We start from the raw sequence: 20441 nt of genomic DNA, 5'->3' as shown, positions 1-20441 counted from the left end.
ATGACTACCTGCTCATATTTTCTCCAGTTGTGTTCTACATTTTCAGAGAGCTTTATGTTTCAGGAGGCATTTGATTGCCCCATTCTTTCCACTCTAGATATTTTCCTACTTGTATCAACCATGTGTTCTGTCTTAAATCACTCAGAGCCAAAAACGTCTGCTGTTCCCAAGATCTGCTTCATGATCATGTCTAACTGATCATTAGTCTCGGTGCAATAGAACTGATCTCAGCTAACTCATCCCAGAGTACCTATGATGTCAATTGCCCAACATGTGAACAGCTTAATGTATTTTTGGCTGGAGAATCTTCCTAACAAATACTTCCTGGGGTCTCATGCTGTGGAACTGTACAGTTTTTCCAGGCACTACTTGATTTCTTCTACAGTCAGGCCAAGAAGAATATATTTTGGATACATTAGTAGTTTTCAGTTGTACCTGCATCTGCCTTTCTACAGAAACTCCTGCTAATATTTCTTTTTATTTCTATGTCTGCTTGGGTTTCTTCAAATGAGATGAAGTCAGTTCATGTACCTGTGTGTTTATTTGGTGTGTTTTCAATCATGATTAAATTTATAGATGCACACAGCAGAGTTGAAGGCTAGCAGAAGTGCATAAAGAAAATTCACTGCTAAGTTTCTGTGGTAAAATAGCAGGGTAAGCTACACACATCCCATTCCATCATCTTTCCCCTCTGTATTATTATTTTAGGAAAACAAGTAATGTCACTGTTATGAAAAGGCTTTGAGATTGGAACTGGAATATGGGACAGCAGCCATTGAGAATTTGTTTATCCTGGTACGTGAAACACCCTGAAAGGCACTGCCCAATAGTTACCCACCTCCTTTTTATCTGTGGTTAATGCCTGTGTGAGACAGGGAACAAGTTTCTCACAGAACTTTCCTTTCCATCTAATTTATGAAAAGCAATGGCTCTCAATGCCATTTACCTTACTAGGTTGAACACTACTGTTAACATAATGAACAAAACTATTGTACCCCAAAGCTGAGCCCAATGCTGTAAATTTTTGAGTCATGTCTGGTTCTCCATGGCTAAAAGAACAGTGAAGACGTCACCTCCCAAAGAAATAGAAGACATAATAACTATATGAAAATGTCTTTACGACATAGCTTTGCAGTCCAACTAAGGGAAGACTTACTTTAGTAAGTAGTGACCATGTCAAAGTGTCCAGAGCTGCTGACTTCACTTATTAACAGCGGAATGGGATGTCAAGGTATTCATTGGTTACCAAGTAGCAAGACAACTGAATAAAGGCATGCAAGGAGAAGGAGATTGTTAGGAAAATTGTTTGCTAGAAAAATATTAGCACAGAGGTGGAGAGTGTTGAACTACACAACTTCTTAGGTAAGCTACTGAAACTGGTTGGTTTGGGTTCAAAAGGTTAAGGACTAAACAGTTGCTAAATAGTAAGTATTTGTTGAAGGTGTCCCATAATCCATTTGCAAATACGCAGCTCTGCAGTGATTGCCACAATGTTCTTAAGTGCCTCAAAGAACACTTGTTAAATTCTAGATATATTGCCTCACTCTAAAGCTGCGTGGAAGAATTCATGTCTCTGGCCAGACCTGGGTGTGACTTTTGTTCCTCACCAGTCCCATATTGATTCTTTTATCTTCTCCCTACCCAGACTTCATTTCCTTACTTTTTCTCCTGATCGATCTGCCCATCTATAGTTCAATTTGCAAAGTGGGATCAGCCCTCTGCAAGAACCAATGACCCTCTGTACAAAGTCATCTGGCGTTGGACACTGTCTGAGTCTATCAGAGGTGAGAAGGTAGAGTAGGACTCCTGTCCAAATGCCACTGTGTGGTCACCACGTGGGTGGAAATGCCTCTGGGACCTGGGTAGCAGTGAACCTCTGTTGCATATGAGCAACGGGAGAGCTAGGCTCTCAAGCTCTTTAACTTCACAATGATTCCAGTCTGCAATTAGGAACTTAGAGAGCTCCCACAGCCAGAAGCACACAGCCAGGCTACTGTGCCAGGTCACGACACTAATTAGTCTCCATGTACTGCAGTCTCCTTTGCATTCGCACAACAAACATCCACAGTCCCCGTCTCTGTCCTTGTGCTTCCGACAATGGACTCCAGTGCCTTGTGGGTTAAAACCCTTATTTTCCAGTTGGTGAAATTATAAAATGCATAATGCAATTCCACTTTTCACACGTTTTGAAGGCAGCACATTGTCCTGGTTTAGGTACTTCTGGAAACTTCAGCTATGCTTACGCTGTTAAACTTAGCGGGTCACACAGCTGCAAGTCTGCTTTGGACTGGGTAATTACTAGGTTGCTCCCTGACACAGCTTCCACTCCTCTCCCAGGCAAGGCCTGGACACAGTTTGGGGGATATCAGGAGCTGGGACTGTTCCCAAAAAGTGAGCTGAATGCAGCCACCCGCTTTTTGAAAGTAAGAGACTCCAGCTCTTCCAACAGGAGATTTACCATGTCTCTTGCTGCAATTTCTTTGGCACTATTTACTAGCAAAAATTAAATCTTATGGTGCATTGGTAACCTGGAGAGAAGACTGAAGTTCTAACACATGCAATTTAATTTTGCTCTCAGTGCTGCTGCTCATAAGAGGAAGAACCCTGGAGAACAGATGTTTCAATCTGCTTGAGACCAGTCTCAGAAAGCTGATATAAGTACGTCTTTATTATTACTACTCTTTTAGGGAGGTCCCTATTTATTTGGGGAGACCTCCTCCTTCAGTGTGTTATTTATGTTACTGGGTGCCTTGATTCTAAAGTGAGGAAGAATTAACTTTTTCAGTATCTATGCAAATGTACTGAGAAAAGTGCTTAAACATGAAAGCACTATGTCAATGAATGTGAAATGTGAAAATACTGCTTGAATTAAGTCCAAAAATCCTCTTACACCTGTGTAACATTATACCTTTATTTGGAATAAAGGAAGTAAAGGAGGTACATTAGGAAAAAGAAGGTAGGAGTGAAATAATAAACATGCATGAGAAATTTTCCTTTAGCCTGAAAGAAGAGGATGTGTGCTTCCTCTGAGTCACCTTGGAGAAAAAGGGTGGGTTTGTACTACAGAAGAGAGAGAAAAGAGGCTTAGTGAATTCCTAAATGCTTTTGAGACCCAACAGTGCTGCCTGACACGGTTGCTTTCTGAACCCTCGGTGGTTCAGTTCCTTCCTGCCATGGCTGGTAAAAGACCCGGACTCTTAGACCTCCACATTTTTGGCACTGGTGTATCAGTTACTAAACCATGTCTTGATCACACCCTCTCTTTTTCTGCTGTATTGCTGTTGCTACTCTACTTCAAAGAGTATTGGTATGTGCTGTTTCAGGACTTTTCAGTGAATGTATAGAGTTAGCACCCAGTTTTATTCTCTCAAAGACAATGGCACCTTTCTCGTTTCTAGGACAGAAGATATAAATACCTGCTGAATAAGCTGTCTGACATCTTAGTGCTCAAAAATCTTTCTTCATTGACAAGTTTATGTTAGATCCTGCAGGAAGTAGGTCATCATAAAACTTGTCCTATTAACAACACAGAAATATTGGTCCAAAGTTAGTGTCTGGATTTCAGACTCCTTAGTATCTTGAAAAGTAAATTTCTGAGAAGTTCTGAAATCAGAAGTTGACTTCAACTTCGCATCCTTCCCCCTGGGTAATTAGATTCTGATAACTGCAACAAGAGTTGCATTCTATATGCTGCCTCTACAATATTCTTGAGTGTGGTTTTATTATTCCTTATTAAGCAAGAAACACTTTTACTGTAAAACAGTACTGTTCTTAGACTACAAGATCACTGAAAATGCAACAAGACTCATGACGTTCAGATACAGATCTAGCAAACAGTCCTGACAGCTATGTACAGAAGGTATTGGCAGAAACTCCCAACGTTTTTTGCAGTCACATAGGTAGGAAGCACTATTATTTTCCTCTTACAGACCAGATAGAGAAGTTTTTGACACAAAACCACAGTCATGGGAGGGACAAGATGAAGAACTAAGCCTAACTTTCCTGTGATCAAGGTAAACACCGTAGCAAGAAAGGAAATCTCAGATTTTCTTTTTTTGTAGCAGGACGAAAACACAGATCGAGCTAAATAGGAATCTTTTTCCCAAAGCATCCCCTTTTCCACTGTACTGATGAATATGTTTCCTTTCCTCTAGTACATGGAATAAAGATGTCAAGTAACAGTTTTGTATGTCTCTATTCTTTCACCCAGATCCTATGCACCTAGAAAGTGACAGGATCAGCAACTCTTTTCCCTCCTCTTTTGTGATTGTTTAAGCAATTTTTTTAAAATAGCATCTTGAAAGATCAGTTACAAATTTTATTTATGCTTACCTGTTTGATTAGTCCTCCTAAATGCAAGAATGTCTTATTTAAATAGAATATAATTCTACCTTCCCCCCATTTACTGAGTTTACTGTTTTTAGTTCTTCCTAAATGAATTCTTTCTACTTTTCTGAAAAGAGCTTTGTGCCAACTCACTTTTAAATCTTTAATAAAGGTGTACCAAATATATTCAGGCGGCTTTTCCACCTAAAACCATTAACTCGTCTACTGTGACAAGTTTTTGAATATGGAAATGAGGGTAAGACTGGAGCTGATCAGTCTATGACTAGAAAATAGACATTTCAGCTTGCTGGAAGTACAAATGCCGATTTTTCTTTAATTTACAGACTAAACATACTAAAAAGCAACAGGAGGCAAAAATAACAACTTTTTTATTTGTAGCCATGTGCCCACCTTCCTGTTTGTAACTTCACACATCATTCCTTATCTAAAGATGGAAGGAAGGCAAAGCTCCCTTCTGGGGAGAAGGGAGAATGATGGGCAGAGACCAAGAACTGCCTCTGAAAAATGCCTCCAGGCTTTCATTCTAAAGAGTCTTCTCCTGCTTAATGGCTTGTAGTGAGAGGTGTTTGTTAGTGCAGCTCACCTTGAACATCCAGTGGTGATTCAGGCGTAATAAAACTGAAATCTTTCCTGCAGTGCAACAGCATGGCTTTCTGCTGGCTTCAGAAGTGGCGGAACAGCCTGTGCAGACAAGATCTTATTTCAGGGCCTCCTGTTGCTACATGACATAGAGACAATTTTGTGATTTCTTCCCTTGAGCAGTTCCTTGCTTTCTCTATGTTTATACAGTAAATTTGAAAGACACAAGAAACCTTGGGTGGGTGGGCATGGAATGTACATGCTACTAAAGACCAAAGATTAGTGATACAACAGCATGTAAAGGTGTGTTAATACACTATTATTTTCACTCGTGATTTAATTCTGTAGCATTAATGATGTAATTACTTGCAATTATATGTATTTAGCCCTCTGCGTCAATATATGGTATTATCCTCTTCTTCCCTCATACAAGAAGTTCTAACAATAACGGATCAAACAAAACAACTGCACAAAAAAGTTTGCTTTTGATCTTCTTTTCGGATTTGTGTTGTCATTCTGTGCCAGGAGGTGGTGCCACAGAGCAGGAAACTGTTTAGGTATGGTCTGGTTTGCACACCTTGCAAGATTAAGAGGTTAGGATATGGTTTTGATTTCTGAAGTGTATTCAGGATCTTAGCTGAAGCCTGACACAATTTAAATATCCCAGGACAGAAATAAAGTATTTGTTTTCCCTTCCAGCTGTATTCCCTTCACACTAATGTTCCATTTTTAGTCAGAGGATTCCCAGCTTTCTTCTACACAATGAAATCTCCCTTACCTCTCCATCATAAATTGACCTTATACAGACATGAAAGGTCTCTGAGATGATCCATCTCCCTTACTTTTTCTCCCTCTTTTGCTCTTTTCCTACTTATAGATCTTGCTTTTGTATGAAATAGAAAAGGTTTAAGTCATCTGAAGCAGGTTGAGGACCAGCATGATCACTGCCTTACACTGATGTCCTAAACAGTTTCTGTTGTTTTCTTTCCTCATTTAACCGGGTCAAGACTGCTTACAGTAGTGTGGGGCTGCACAAAGCAGAAGGAAGTGTGCAACTCAAAGACTAAGAGGCATTCCATGTTCTCAGTGCTTGATAACATTGTGAGATGTCTGCAACACAAAATGGACATTTATTGTTTCTGCAGAGATCCTGCAACTGTATGTAGCCTTGTACAGAGTGACTCCTCAGTCACCCTCCAAAGAATTCCTTCCTGAAAGATATGCTCCTTCTAAGTGACACAAGAATGAGTAAACAACTGTGTTGAACAATTTAACTTGAGGGTGCTTTACAGGATCAGTTGCCACTAAGGCAATGGGATATTAACATGTTTCTGAACCTACAGATGTGGCTTTAGCCACAACCATTTTTTAATGTTTTGAAGTCACACACTTTCATATGAGTTCATTTTCAAACCAGTTCCCCTACTTCTTGTTTTCGGTATCTTGATTATAACCTTGTTGCTATTTTCATTCTGTTGCATGGCAACCTGTGGGCTCTGGGGTTTTTTTCAAACGTGTGTTTGCTCTGTCCCACTTCTCCCCGTGTCGGGCTCACTCATGGACATGCAGGATCTGTCTAGGTCTTCCTAGCCTCTAGACTTCGCACTACATTTCACAACATGCTTTCTGTTCACTGCCCCTCTTCTTAAATTTTGATTAATCCACTGCCTTGAGTCTGTAGCTCACACATTTAGCTAGCCTAACTGTTGCATTTCCCATCAGCTTGTGAGGTCTTTGTTGCTACATTCAGACCTGCTCAGCTCTGCAGCATGACCTTTCACACATTTTTTTTTCTATTAACTATCTTAAGACTGAGCTTTGCCCATATGAAAAACCCTGGCTTGTTAGAGAAATGCCTTTACTCCTCAGGATGAGGTATGTCTCCATCTCAGGCTACATCTGAGGTCTGATGGAAAGACTGCTTACTCCCCTTCAACAGGTCTTGCATGCACTACACAGCCTCCACGTTTCTGGAGAAGAGAGCAGCTATAGAGTGATTTTACTGTTTGTAACACTTTGTCCTCACTGGATTGCCTAGAGAGTCTCAAAGTTATATCTATGGCAATGTAACATTTCCAGAAAAAGTTCCTGGCATGGAAACCAGCAGAAACAGAACAACCCGTGCCTGTACCACAGAACTCTCCTATTCTTGAGATAGTGTGGCCACATCCAAACTGCCTACTGAGGAAAGACCTGGCCAGTGCTAACTTCCAAACTCTTCCTGGAAGTTACTCGGTAGAGTACCAGACTGCCTGGGCCAAAACCATGCCAGGCACCAATCTGTCAGTTTAACAACACAGACAAATATGTCCCAGTGTTCAAGAACATTCCCTGATACTGTTGAATTTAGTAATAGAGCCTGAAAAGTCCAATAGGACCTTGCTGTTTTAAAACTCTTATCTTTATCCCACCTTGAAGTGTTTATGCAGTCTTTTCAGGCTCTCCCACATGGTGGTTTTAATAGGCCAATACTCTTGTCTGGATCTTACTTGCTCTGATAATAGAGAGGCCATCAGCTATAATCTTTGTGTTTGGGAGATCCATGAGATATTTGATCACATAGTAACACAAAGCCTTACCTTCCTTGTCATATATATCCAGCAGCACCTGCCCTTTAGGCGTATACCAGTGAAACTCGAACATCCAGCTAGAGCATGCTGATGAGACTGGTGGTGTTCTTAGATCCTGGTGAGGTTTACTAACTGTATTAACACTGCTGCCTGCAGAAGCTTTAAGCCAGTTCAGATTTGCTTACCTGCTGGTTTCTTACACTGCAGTGCTAGCTTACCTTTGCGGTCCTGACAGCCCATTTTCCATTGACACCAGCAGATCAAATGGATACAGCCATTTCACCAGGCTTAGACTGCGCTGCACTATTGCTAACTCAGATTTGTCTCATAGATGCCCAATGCTTTCAAAGATGTGTTTATAGACAGAGACCATTCTGAAACTGGGAGTATTTCTGGTGTCATGCTCCCTGGTGTCCCACGGTAGTTAATAATTCTACATGTCAACTAGTATAAATGACAAGCTACAACATGTCATTTTCTGGGCTTCTTTTTTTTTTTTTTTTTGACAGCCTGTATTTTCCCTTTGTATTTAAGCTATGATCCTCAGACCTTGGCCATGTGCCTCCAATAGAAATTTGCTCTTTGTTGTGACTGATCCTTAGTCTAGCTGGCATCAGGCTGGTTTGGATGCTCATGTACCAGGAGAAGGGCTGGCATCCTTCAGCAGCGTCTGTGTGCTGAGACCATTAGAACACGTTAGAATGACTGATCTTTTCCTGTTCTCTAGAAATCTCCCTGTTTTTACAACGAGTCTATAGGATCCTCTGGTTTTACTTCCTGGAGTACTTGGGTGCTGGGATATAAAAGATGTTTCCACAATGCTGCATTCTTCCACGTGTTGAGGCTTCATTCAGCTCCGAACAGATCAGGCTGGGTGTCAAAAACAGTTAAACTATGTTAGAGCAGTAGTCTACTGCGGATAACTAGTCCTGCTGAGAACTATACTGCACCTGATGTTCCCACAGCTTCCATGGCCCTGCATAGGTGCCTGGAATCTCTTTTTTGTCTGTCAGGGTGCTATTGTTAATGTAAGCACTGGACCATCCTCAGTTAACTTGCTTGTTATGTGTGTCCCATTGCTTTAGTTTGGTACTTGTTTTCTTATTCTGCATAATGGTTGTCCTTGTGTTGATGCCTTCCTCACAGATGCTTACTGTACTTATTACTTGCTTCATTTTTCTAGGATTTCGATCTGGTCTGATCTGCTAGAATCAGAAGTTCCACTAACAGACCTGTATCTACTTCAGTATCTTTGATCTTTAACACAAGCATCTCTTCCTTTTGCTAATTGGCTTCTTTCAAAACAAAACAATATCTCCCACTACCTTTGCTCCATCATCATCCACAGTATTTATCATGTCAGTAGCTTAGACATTATTTCTGTCATATTTAATTTCTTGTCCTTTTTTTTTCCCTTGGTAGAGATAATAAAACTTTAGCTCTACTTTCTTTTTGATGAATTGATGAATCCTGGTGATCAGGATCCTACCATGATATTTGTTTGCTGTACTTTCAGGCAGTGATGTGCTACCTTGTTAAGGGTAGTTGCCTTATGTGCAACTACCTTTCATGGCACAGATCTTGTAGTAGAAGAATATGCCTCCCTTAATCTGCTGCTGGCTGTGCATGATGTGCCAGGCGTTCATGGTATCTGGCATCTTATTTCTTAAAGAAAGGACAAGGAACTCAATACTTAGCTGCTTTAATTGCAGCATAAAGGAATTGGCAAGAGAAAAGTGTAAATCCCTAACACATGGTAGAAGATGTATTGCGTTGTTTATTATAGTCCCATTCTCTACGAATGGAACTTGCAACACACATGTATACCTCCATGTACATCAGACCTCTGATTCTGGAAGGTTGTAAATGGTTGCAAATGTTGACTCTACCAAATTCTCCTCTCAAATGCCCTTCATACCCCGTACTTCCCCTTGCATCTATGAAAGCTATTTGGGAACCAACTGTTTCTGGAAATCAGAGTTTATTTTGGTGCCTGTCAGTGGATTTTATGAGCTTGGTTCTTAGCATCATTTCTTCTGCTCAATGATGTATGCAGAAGTCCTATGGGGCAGCTAGGCTGTCAGGTTCCCTTTTGGCTGTGGCAGTTTATAATTAAGTGCATTTTCATGCAGATCATTTTTCTTTGGGCACAATCTGTTTCAGGCATAATCACTCCTCAGAAATCAAATGCTCCCAAACCCATGTAGCAATTAGAGTGACTGGTCATCTGGCACTTCATGGAGTTCATAAAGACGCAGGGCAACTGCATCTGAATTCCCCACTTATGTAAATTGGACATGCAGGGCTTTCATCCATGATATTTGTTAAACTCTGAGATGCAAACTGTAGTAAATGCAGTCACTGGTTGTCAGCGATTTGAAATACAAATTGTGTGTTTCAATGTGCAAAAACACAAATGGATAGAGAAAGAAAGCACTTTTAACTTGAGCTTCGTGTTTCTTTGAGAAGTGCAGGGCACAGCAGGAATTGAGCCGTCAGGCCATAGTTGTGGCCCAGGTGGAAGCAGTAAGTGAGTAGGAGTGCGTGAATAAGGATTATGAAGGATTAATAACAGGAAAAGGAAATAAGTGTGTCTGGAATTGGTAGCATGAGGTTCAAGGGTGGGAATGTGAAAAACAAGTAAATGTGGTGGAAACCCACCATTTTGTGCTGACTAAAGTGAGTGATGATGGGATACATGATGGATCTTGAATCTGACTAAATCACAGACTAAATTTTGTGAGGTGGCAAAGGCAAAAGTGCAGAAGATAAACTTGTCCAGCACTTCTCTCCTCTTTATCCCTCATGATTCCTTTCTGCTATCTGAAAAGAACAGTCAGAAACCTCCCCTGTCCTTTATTCCCACAGTGCAGATTCTAGAGAATTTATAAAAGGCAGTTTCATAACACCACCTTTTCCTTGTGAGTTCTGATAGACGGGACATATTTTGATAGGTCTAAAAGAAATAATATAAATAGTAATTGCTTGAACAATACCATGCATATTATGGAAAATACTAAGCTCGTAACTGGACATACAGAGGCAAGTTGCCAGAGGTAGAGTTATAAATTTCTTCTGTCCCTTGAACATCACAGAGCATTGCAGGAGAATAAGGAGGTAGAAATAAATCTTGCAGAACAAAAGGGAGTGAGTGGCATGTGTTTCCCAGAAAGTTTCTCAGTGACGTCTTGACTTGGCATCTTACTGTCATGCGGACAGTTCAGAAGAAAGTTCCTTTTGAAAAGTGCTTAAGTTTTAGTGGAAAGTAAGGCAGAGGAAGAACCAGTGTCTCAGATGAGAGTTAAGTAGGACACAAGTGTGCTGAGGCACTTCATCCTCTGACTGCTCTTTTGTGCTGGTTTTGGCTGGGATAGAGTTAATTTTCTTCATAGTAGCTAGTATGCAGCTATGTTTTGAATTTGTGTGGAAAACAGTGTTAATAATACAGGGAAGTTTCAGTAACTGCTGAGCAGAGCTTACACAGCATCAAGGCCTTTTCTGCTCCTCACCCCATCCCAGCAGCGAGTAGCTGGGGGTTCACAAGAAGCTGGGAGGGGACACAGCTGGGACAGCTGACCCCAGATGATCCAAGGGATATTTCATACCATGGGACATCATGCTCAGCATATAAACTAGGGAGAAACTTGTCTGAGGGCTGCTGCTTGATGACTGGCTACTGCTTGATGACTTGGTGATCAGTCTGTTGGTGGTGAGCAATTGTTTTTTATTAGCATTGTTTGCCTTTCTTGGGGTTCATTTCTTCTTTTTTTGTTATTTTCCTTTTCATTACATTTTTGCTATTATTGTTATTATATTTTAACTATTAAACTGGTCTTACATCTACCCATGACTTTTCTCACTCTTATCCTTCCAATTCTCTTCCCTCTGGTCCTGCTGGAGGGGAGTGAGCAGCTGTGTGGTGCTTAGTTGCTGTCTGGGGTTAAACCACGACATCTGTGCACATTCAGTTAGAGTGACAGTGCCCTAATTACAGCCCCTCTTTCCAGCTGCCACAGCTGCAGTGAGGCAGGTGTTGGTTATGCAAAGGCTTCCCAGAGGTCAGAAAAGTAGGTTTGGTGTAGCTGAAACCTAACCTAGCATGTGCTGGGCAGCACTGAGCATCTAAAATTTAGGCAGGTTGTTTATATTCATAATATGGGTTCCCTCCACCATCAACACAGAGAAAAGGAACCACAGGGGGCAACTTGCTGAATTGCTTCTCTTGCTAATTATGGAAGAGAATGAGGTGATCAATTTACATAAGGTACCTCCTCTACAGGTGGCTGAAGATAGGTGAGATAAAGCCTCAGGTCTTGTCAAGACCCTGAACATTTACCTTCAGAGAGCAAAAATTGCATGGGAGGATTTAGACAAGAATCAGGAATTGACCTTTAAATGTAGAAATAAAATGAGTTTGACTCTTTTGGTACTCTGTGCTCTTTAGAATAAAAATGCCCAATACTTCACTTACTTGTCTGCAAACTACAGTCCTAGTAGTGCCTGGTCTTTTTATTTCCATCTATAGCATGGATGCCTTTACATTAAGACTGTATGATTGATAAGGCACATATGAACAACACTCAGATACTATTTAAAACAGGACAGAGTTTGCTCTGCAAATCCATGTGATGACTGAGTTACACAAATAGATAGATTTACAGCCACCAGCTGACTACTTGTCTTTCCTTTCAGTCTGGTGATGAAATGCTTGCACATGAATGTATGAAAAGAATCACAGATATATCATGCCAGTATATCTTTTAACCTGGCTATGCTTGGTGCTCATCGAACAGTCCTTTCTTCTGGAAATAACTATACAGGAATGTTGAAGAAAAAGCAACAACCCCTTTCCCCAAACTAAACTATCAAAAATTCTCCAGTGATGGGGATGAGCAGGTTTATGGTACACTGGGTGAAGAACTGTCTGAAAGACAGAGCTCAAAGGGATGTAGTAAATGGGTCTACATCTAGCTGCCAATCGGTCACCAGCAGTGTTCCTCAGTGTTTAATTCTAGGGCCAGTTCTATTCAATATATTTATCAGCTCTCTGGATGTAGGAGCTGAATGCCCGATTATCAGGTCTGCTGATTATACCAAAACTGGGAGGTGCTGTTGATTCTGCTGAGGGTCAGGAGGCCTTGCAGAGGGATCTAGATAGATAGGAACATGAGATTAATGGGATGAAATTTAACAAGTCCAAATGCTGGATTCCCCTAGGACAGAGTAACACTGGGCACAAGTATGGATCAGGAGAGGAGGGGCTGGAGAGCAGCCCTGCAGAAGGGGATTTGTGCCAGCAGTGTGCCCTGGCAGCCTGCACCCTGGGGTGGATCAAACACAGCGAAACCGCCTGGTCAAGAGAGGTGATGATCCTGCTGTATCCAGCGTTGGTGCAGCCTCACCTTGAACACTGGGTGCGGTGCTGGGCCCCACGGTGCAAGAAGGGTGTGAAGGTCCTTGAATGCATCCGGAGGAGGGCAACACAGCTGGTGACAGGGCTGGAAGGGATGTCCTGTGAGGAGCGGCTGAGGGCTTTGGGCTTGTCTAGTTTGGAGAGAAGGAGGCTGAGGGGGAACCTCATTGCTCTCTCCAGCCTCCTGAGGAGAGGAAGGGGAGAGGGATGCGCTGAGTTCTTCTTCCTGGGGTCCAGTGACAGGACATGTGGGAATGGATCAAAGCTGCACCAGGGAGGTTCAGACTGGACATTACGAAGTGTTTCTTTACTGAGAGGGTGGTCAAACCCTGGAACAGGCTTCCTAGAGAGGTGGTCCATGCCCCAAGCCTGTCAGTGTTTAAGAAGCATTTGGACAATGCCCTTAATAACATGCTTTAACTTTTGGTCAGCCCTGGAGTTGTTCAGGCTGTTGGACTAGATGATCACTGTAGGTCCTTTCCAACTGAAATAATAGTCTATTCTATTCTAACTTTGTAGTGCTCTATAAACAATAAAGGACAAATTCTTCCTGTTTGTGGGGTGGCTAGATGTTTGGAAAAACAGTTGTTGTTGTTATTATTATTATTATTATTATTATTATTATTATTATTATTGTTGTTGTTGTTGTTGTTGTTGTTGTTGTTGTTGTTGTTGTTGTTATAGTTTGTGAAAGTAAGAAGGATTCTGCATCTGTCAATTTCAGACTTAGTCACCCCCGTAAGTTGCCAGGTAGATTTGTTCTTAGAATCATGATTCATTTAGTGAAATTTAGAGCAGACCTGCTAGGATTTCTTTTTGGTAGAAGCCTGACTTTATCCTCATTTAAGCTTCCAAAATTCCTTTCAAAATTGTCCCAGTTAAAGTGGATTTAACTAGATCTTGCCTATGGAAGAAGATTAAAGTAAGTCCCTAAACCAGTGTAAGAAGCATCTCTACCAATCAGGAGACGTGACTGCAGGAGGGATGCATAGACAGACTAGGACACATCTAGCTAGACCAGGTTGCAGTAGTCACTCTGACATTCAAGGTGCCTTCAGGTGCCCAGCCACACTGAAGTCTTTCACACTGCATCTTGGCTGGTTGCAGATTCCATGGATGATAAGGATGTTAACACCAGCTGGTTGTGCAGGCGCTTCTGTGACAAAGTTATAGTTACACTGGCCTCCTTTCAGATCAGAGAGGTACCCACGCCCTTCTGCTGTGGTCACATCACTGCAGCCAGATCTTCCATTTTAATTTGGATAAAGCCCCGTGTGGAACCCAGATTCATAAGGGCACTAATTAAAACCAAAAAAAACCTGCCATGGGGACACTGTTCTTTCCTTTCAAGGTGAATTGCGATAAATTAATCTCGGGTTACAATAACAGAATTGCCCCAAGATAAAGGACAAACCTCAACAGGAAATAATTCATAGTCAACCCCCTTGGCCAAAACTCTCTTGACTGAACAGAGATAATTTTTATGCAGTTTAATATTTCCTAGATTATGAAAAATTTAATTCAGTTCAGAGTCACATTATATGTGAGAGAAGCATGTTTTTTCCAATGAAATGTCCTACATCAGTCAGTGTTCTAGATGACTTAATCTAAAATGAAATAATAATATTTACAAGAGGGTTTCTACTGGTTTACTTCCAGCTAACCTATTACAGTTTCAGAGTGTCTGAGTCCTCATTTTATTCTTCAGAGTGTTGGGACTTTTACTTTGCTTTTTTCAGTGCATGAGGCTAAATTAATTAAAAAGTGCTATAGTAATTCAAGGGTCCCTACACAGAGATTTTTTGTTCTACCTGAAAAACTCTGAAAGTCTCCAGCTGACATTGACTAAATGGATTCAAGCCACTGCTATGAATTCTGCAACAGATGTCGGCATACAGGGATTTGCAGCAAGTGTCTGCAACTTGTGTCTGCTTGAATTCAAGACTTTTATTATTTTTTATGCAATTCAGTACCAGGGAAATGCAAGGCAGATGAGTGACTGGGGAAAAGGTGTGGGGAGAAGGCTCTTGAGTTTTGCCAAGACCTTTCAGCAACTCCTTCCCTTCCTCCATTCCACTTATCTTATCCCCTTGGAATGTAACAGTTCTTACACAGCTCCTATCTGGTGAATTAATGGGACTTTCAGAAAGGAGGAAAAAGGAGGGGTGAAAAAAAACCACAACCTTTTCTGATCCAGTGCAAGAAGGGAAGTTCCATTTTCTGTATCTTGCAGCATATCTGCTTAGGAGTTAGGCTGGTTATGATGTAGCAGCTCTCTTGAAGTATTTATTTTGACCAGATTAACTACCCATGTATAGGTACAGCTCTCCTGGAACGAGTGCTTTGCTCGAGTGCAGCCTATGCCTCTCTGGTATTGACAAATTAACTAGTAACTGGTATAAACGATATCTCCAGTGGAACTTATTCTTCACTGAGCAGAACAAAAAAAGCACCAGCATTGGTTTTCAGGTGTAGGCAAAAGCTTTTAGACTTTTTTCTGCTACAGTAAAAAACTTGAGGTGTTTACCATAACACATTTTATCCTCCCTGTTTTGAAGTTTTTAGTCAAATCTTGATCTGATTTTAGCTGAGCCCTACTGACTGCTCAAAACCCAAGAGTAGCCTCTTCCAAAACTACCTGAGCAATCGCTTTACCCTGCAACAGAATATCCCTGACACACATGCTACTCTGGATTCAAGCCCCTTTTTCTCCCACCATTTCCCCCACTGCCAAGAAGGCTTTGACTTCAGATTCTGCCCTCCAGCATGTACCCCCAACTCTCATTTCCCCAGGTTAAGCCTTAGAGAATCCACTTCCCAGGTGTGGGCAAACCCATCAAGAGTGAAGCTTTCAGCCTTTTCAGAGGCAACACAAGGTTCCCTCAGCCTCAGCTCTGGCTGCAGGCTGGGCATTCCCCACATCCTAAAGTGGTGCTGGTACCTGGGACATAGGCCAAGAGAGGAAACTGGAATGAATAAGCACTTTCTGCCCCAAAATGCAAGAGACACCAAGGAAGAGCACTTGAGAGTGCTTCATTGAATGAACTGATCTGCCAGCAAGAAATAAAACGGGAATGGATCAAGCAGTCCCAATGCCTGCACACAGCCTTACGGCTCGGTCTCTACCTCTGAGAGGGACCTGCAGACTCTTTTATATGCTGGCAATGTATTTGCAGTTTGTCATGACAGTTAAGCGTTCTCGAACAGGGAGCACAAATTACACACGCACACATGCTTCACCCTCACTGATCTCGCTTGCAACAGCACCACTGAGAAAAGTGGATAGGAGGTTCCATTTTGTTGCCACAGGACATGAATAAATGTCATTGATTTCAATGGGAGTTATTTGTATCCTGCAGAGGGAGAATAGCACCCTGGTATCGCTGCTGATCTGTTTGCCCCTTGGTATCTGGATCTCTGCAGTAATAGCAGGGCTAATCCTGCTGCCAATTTTCTCTCTGTTTTTGTTGATCTCTGCTCTGCTTTTATTGAACCAATCCCTAGCTATTAGGGAGAAACTTTCCCTCTGGCATGTTATGCCATTATCATTCATGATGAGGCTTTTTGCACTTCATCTGACATATTTGATGCTAGGCTCTGTCAGCAACTAGGCTCTGGACCGGAGGGACTTCAGGGGTTCAGGATGCGCTTAGAGCAGCAGAATGGGGAGCACCGCAGATGCAAAAGCAAGAGCAATACAATATGCACATTCAGCAGCATGAAATACCATCCCTGCATTTTGTTCACCCTTTTTGCTGCAGCTGACAATCTACATGTTCCTCTGTGATCCCACAGCCTCAGAGGTTTCCAGCCATTTCCACTTCAGAGTACTGCGTTCCCAACTCTTTTTCATGATGTCCCGACATGCAGGCATGTGCTAATCAGTTTTAGTAGGCTCATCATTTGATTTACTTCAAAGCTGGGAACGCAGTTGCTGCCTCTCTTAAAAGATAAGAAAGGTCAGCAGGACAAGGGTTGTTTTGCTTGCTTTTAGTTTGCGCTTGTCCTTTGTAGGTAGGTCAGAGATGAAAGTTGATCTGTTTCATGTAACATTTGTCTGATTTCTTTCAGTCACTGGTGGATTAGCTTCTCACATCTTTGTCCAAAAAATGTTTTTTCATCACCTTGTAACAAAACCTCTCCTTCCCTGGTTTCACACGTTTGTATTGAAGGAGTGTTGCCTTTGCTTTTCGTGTGTCTAAGGTTAAACAAGACTGATCTGCCATGGAATTTATTCATTCCAAAGGGGATCAAAAAAACAAGGTCCTGTACCAAAAAAATTATTTCCAGAACAGTCTCCACAGTCAGAAACTCCTGTGCAATGGATTCTTTTCATGGTAACATCTTGCAGATGACTGAATTTCAGCAGTTATCTGGGCTGACACGTTCATTATACTGCACTGGAAGAACAGAATTCTTACGCATGAAGTGATCTCATATATGAACATAAATAAATTTATGAATAACTCAGAAATGGAAAACTTAAACTGCTCTCTTTTTACCTATCATTACCTTAAAGGTGTGGGTTTTCCAAGGAGCAGTGGATTTTTCATGGCAAGTAATTTATTCCAGGACATTTTTCCTCCCTTCCTATTTGTGAACAGATTACAATTATTTCTTAGCTATTCATTATTCATGTGCTAAGTACTTATCTTTACTCATTTGGTTTTGGTGTACAAGACATTTTGCACATAACTTTTTGCGAGAGTTTTGCAGAAATCTGATATTTCCAATCAGTATTACAGGGATTCCTTTGAGAGAGGGGATGCTCTCTTTGATGCCTCTTGACTGAATGACTGTTGTTACTAACTGAGCCAGCTGGAACTGTGGTTGGAAAAGTAGTGCCTACCCTTTTTTAACCAGTGCACGCTGTCCACACCAGCATGCCTTCCAGCTACTGAGCTTGAACTAGCCTCATCATGGGTTCAAGCATCATAGATTTTCTTCCTGATATTGTTTCTTATCATGCACTGAAGCCCTCTAAGTGATGGATGGTATTCCTGTTCTTGTTTGGGGATTTTCAAAGGGAAGAAATCAACTTAAAGATTTTCCAAACAGCAGGCAGAAAAAATAGAAAATTATTAAAAAGTTCTTTGCAAAGCAATGCAACAATGTTCTTCACAAAGCAGGAAATTTGCCTGCCGTGGAGTAATGCTATTTGCACACACCATCCATGCTTGTGCTGGAAAGGGAAAGGTGAGACCAATAGGTGACTGAAGATTAAGCATCAGAGTGGAAAACAAATTTAAATGAAGCTCAGAGTTGCACAGGCATAAAGAAATGAAGACATTTGGGGGGTTGGTGACTCACGTGGGTGGAGCTTAATTTTCTGGGTGGGGGTACAGAGGAATTACACCACATTTTTCCGCCCAGCATGGTGCTACTATTTCTAGTCCCATGCGATCCAGAAAAAGAAGAAGCTGAGAAAGAAAGAGGCCCCCACCCTTTCCCTAGAATGAGAAAAAAAAATGTTTTCCTTCCTTGTATTTTCTTCTTTCCGTCCTCTCCCTTTCCTTCATGCTATCAGCATCAGCATTATATCCTCTCTTTTGGGGAACTTGCTTCATGCCAGGCTGTTTTGCTTAAAGGTTTCTTTAGCTTAACCGCCTGTCTCATTAATGATTTTTAAGATTTGAGTCATGTGGTCTGCTCAGTGACATCTCTTCCCCTCAGCTCCCCTTCCCCCACACCTCGTTTAAAGGTTTCTCGGTGTCAATCTACCGGATGATTCCAATTCAGAGCACAGCATAGGCATTGTGTGAATTATATACGTCAAACGCTGAAGTTCAAGAGAGCTCCGGCGTATGCTGAATGCTTGGAGTTCAGGGGTTATTTGACAGGAAACATCTTGATGAAGGACCTCTCCTTTCTGCAGCCTGCTGTTCCGTGTCTGCTCTCGGGGATGAACAGCAATCCCAGCCCAGACAGGGCCCCTCTGTCCGACCACTGAACCAAGCTCCTCACTTGTTTCCAGTTGCTTTGGCTAGACAAGAAACAGCAGAGCTAATGGGCAGAAAGGGATATTAATTTGCATTTGAATACAGCCCAACACAGTTACTCAATGTTACTGCTGGGTAATGGGAAAATTAAGCTAAAAGGGAGTTAGCATATGGAAAAGAAATGTAGCTGATGCTGAGAAGACAGACTGCAGTTGCAGTGAATTAGTGGCCACAGCTGTTATGTGGGATGCCTTACCGCTCTCGGGGCAGGTAGCATTGCAAAAGCAAATATTCCGTTTTACACACATTATTAGACAGTGTGGAGTGGCTGGAGAAATAAAATCAACTAACAGGAAATAAAAAAAATAAAAAAAAAACCCAAAAACAAAAACAAAAAAAAAAAACGGGGGGTTGCGGGGAAAGTGATGTAGTTTAATATAAAAAGTCTAGTGATGAAAAAAAAAAAACACAGAAGCAAAGGAATGCAAGGGGAGGTATCCTGCCTTCCTTAGAAAAGCAATAAAACCCATAGAAATGTTTCCTTCCATTTGCAGTGGGCGACCACTGTTTTCCAGGAGTGAGTCTGGCTGATCACAGCAATTCTCCCCGAGTCGGACAGAACCAGATCTTTATACACGTTGTGTTATTGTAGCTAAGAGCAATATGTGGTTACTGTCTCAGAGCTCTTGCTTTCTTTTATTGCCCCTTTTCTTAGGGTCTGGGTTTCATTTCCTTGCTGAGGACCTGCCCAGAATGACCCCGTGAGTTACCTGTTGTCCCAGGGAAATAAGGGGCTGGACTGGAATTGGAAAGGTTCACACAAGCAGCTTGTTTGCAACTCTGAGCATTTCATTTCATAAGGCCCCGCTTTGGTCTGTGGCATTAACTGTTGTGATTCCACTGTGGCAAGGACACATTGCAGAGTAATGTGCAGTGGCCTCCCTCTATTTTCTTTAAATTACATATATTTTTTAAACAAGTGAAGAGATATCCCTCTTGAATAAACTTTAAACATATGCAAACCCATGAACAGGCATCCTCACCCCTTTTCTTATAAGACAAACTCTTGTGTTGCTTTTCCAAACAGGCTAAAGTTTGCATCAATAAGCCAAATTTTTTTCAATGGTACTAAGACCCTGAAGTGTTCAATATAATGCTTGCCTTCAGAACCCTTTGAATTTTGCCACATGTGTTCCAGAAAAATAAAAAGTTATGGAGACATTTGATTTCTTTTTTTCTTTTTCTAAAACAATGCCTAGGATTTAGTTACACATCTGCAAGCAGTACTGGTGTGCAGTTAAATACATTGCATGGCTTTGAACTTCTCAAGCGTGACTGTAAAACGATATTGTCTGTGCTTCTTATTGGTTGTATCAGATGAGTCCCACTTCAGTCCTTTGTTTGCTGATGTCATTAGAAATAATTAAAGTTTTTATCTGGTTCACATTTAGTAGCTTTGTTTAAATGTGGGTTTTGGTTTTGTGGTTTGTTTTTTGGTGGTTTTTTTTGGGGTTTTTTTTGTTTTTTTTTTTTTTTGTGGGTTTTTGTTGGTTTTTTTTAATAGAACATTTACTTCTGAAGCCTGTTCCATGC

Source organism: Athene cunicularia, assembly GCF_003259725.1.
Source record: "Athene cunicularia isolate RWA chromosome 2 unlocalized genomic scaffold, athCun1 chr2_part1, whole genome shotgun sequence".
Lineage (NCBI taxonomy): Eukaryota > Metazoa > Chordata > Aves > Strigiformes > Strigidae > Athene > Athene cunicularia.
The sequence above is the reverse complement of the archived record's forward strand: the minus strand, read 5'-3'. Positions refer to the sequence as shown.